Source organism: Oratosquilla oratoria, chromosome 30 (genome assembly GCF_046742065.1).
Source record: "Oratosquilla oratoria isolate Oo_2021 chromosome 30, ASM4674206v1, whole genome shotgun sequence".
Lineage (NCBI taxonomy): Eukaryota > Metazoa > Arthropoda > Malacostraca > Stomatopoda > Squillidae > Oratosquilla > Oratosquilla oratoria.
In genome coordinates this window covers 42,168,863-42,171,019 of record NC_134806.1, presented here as the reverse complement: position 1 = coordinate 42,171,019, position 2,157 = coordinate 42,168,863, and positions in this window count along the sequence as shown.

Below are 2,157 nucleotides of genomic sequence, written 5' to 3'. Positions count from 1 at the left end.
GGTATGTGATAGGAGGAAGCTGAAAGTAGATAGAGGTTAAAGCGTCATGAGAAATAATTATCGGAGGATGAACGTAAAAGGAAGACTATATAAAGGAATTATGGCGCATTCGACATTGTATGGAGCAGAAACATAGAATGTAAAGGACGCGGAAAGTGGAAATTTTATTGTGTTTGAGATGAAGTATTTGAGATGTATGGTGGTTTATGAGGTTGGATAGAACGAGAAATGGGGAGAGGAAGAGGAGAGCGAGGATGAAGAAGGAGCTGGCAGACAGGGGTGATCACAGAATATTGGTATATTGTAGACTCATGGAAAAAATAAATGAAGAAATACGCAAAAATCGTGTAGAAGGCAAAGGTGGATGAAGTTTAGAGAAAGATTGAGGATGAGATGGATGGATGGGATGAAGGGGGGCTTAGGTAAAAGTGAAATGTCTGTTGAACACGGTTTCTGGTCCGGACAGGGGTGGGGGGTGGGGGTCAGGGATTGGCACAAGAAGCAAAGAAACAAAGGGGCGTTCGGAATGAGTGCCGGAGGTGGGCATCTTGTCTGATTACCTCCTATTAAGGAGAAAGAGGACTTCTGGTGTATGGATAGACAGACAGATAGATAGATTAGCAGCCAGATAGATAGATAGATAGGTAGGTAGGTAGATAGATAGACAGATAGACATATACATACACACATACATACATACATACATACATACATACATACATACATACATACATACATACATACATACATACATACATATATACATACATACATATTACATACATAGGTGAATAGATGGACAAATAGATAGTAAGTAGGTAGGTATTTGAAAAGGTACTCTTTTCAGACATTTGAACATGTAAATTAGGTCCTTTCAATAGATATTTGAAAAGATTAAATACTTTCTTCTTTTCTCTAGATGTTTGAACAAGTAAATTAGTTCTTTACTCTAAATATTTGAACAAATACATCCTATTTTCGAGATATTTTAACAAGTAAATTGGTTTTTCCTCCCAAGATATTTGAATATGTATTGATTTTTTTTTTTTTTCAAGAAATTTGGCAATATTTGAAGACGTAATTTTTTCAGATATCTGAGCAGGTAAATTAATTGATAATTGAAGAATTTAACTGACTTTTTATTCTACAAATAATGAAATATTTAATATATATTGGTAAAAAGTTTTGATATCTGTGTTATACAGACAAGTATCGTACAGAGTTTATGAACGTACATCAAATCGGACTGGGTCGCGATGATCAATAATCTGGAATTTCCGACCTAACACAAACAAACTCACACCCAACAGATCCGCCAGAGTTCTTTGGAGACGACAAGCGCCCTCTGGTTTGTCCTCGACGAAGAATTCGAGAGAGACTCTTTACTTCAGCTCCTTCGGGAAGGAACGCAGGTAGCGGCCATATATAAGGAGTATGAGTATCGGTGGTTGTAACCGCCTCACACTGGCCCGATTCTTGCCAACCGTTGCGCTTTTGTTTGAGTAGAAACGACTTCGGTTACAATCTTCTGTTTTGTTTTGTTTTTCAGATATTTAATATCAAAATACCCTTGCGTCTTGTACTAAATAAAATTAATGACAAACTAGGAGACGGTAAAGATTTACAAAAGCTAGGCACAATGTTGAAATGTTTTTAGAGAACTCTAGAATAATGTAATCAAAGTTAACTCCTAGCTATTCATATTCACAAAGGTAGGCAACAATCGGCTCAGTGTGAAGCAACTTTGACAAAGGAAAACGATGAGAAAGTGAGTATGGGGTATTGCGTAATTACAATAACATGTAATAACAATAATGATAAATAATAAGTTTGCTATAACGATATCAAGAACATTAACAAAACCTCAATATATCATAATAATAACATCTTTTATATTTCTCTATATTATTGTTACGATCCGAAAGGCAAACTGCCCTTATGTTATATGCATCGATATTATTGTATTTATCGTTATTACAATTTCATTCTCATAATATTATCAATACTATTATTATTATCATTACCATTGCTATTATTATCACAATTATTATTATTATTCTTAATATTATTATCATTATTATTATTATTATTATTATTATTATTATTATTATTATTATTATTATTATTATTATTATTATTATTATTATTATTAATCAT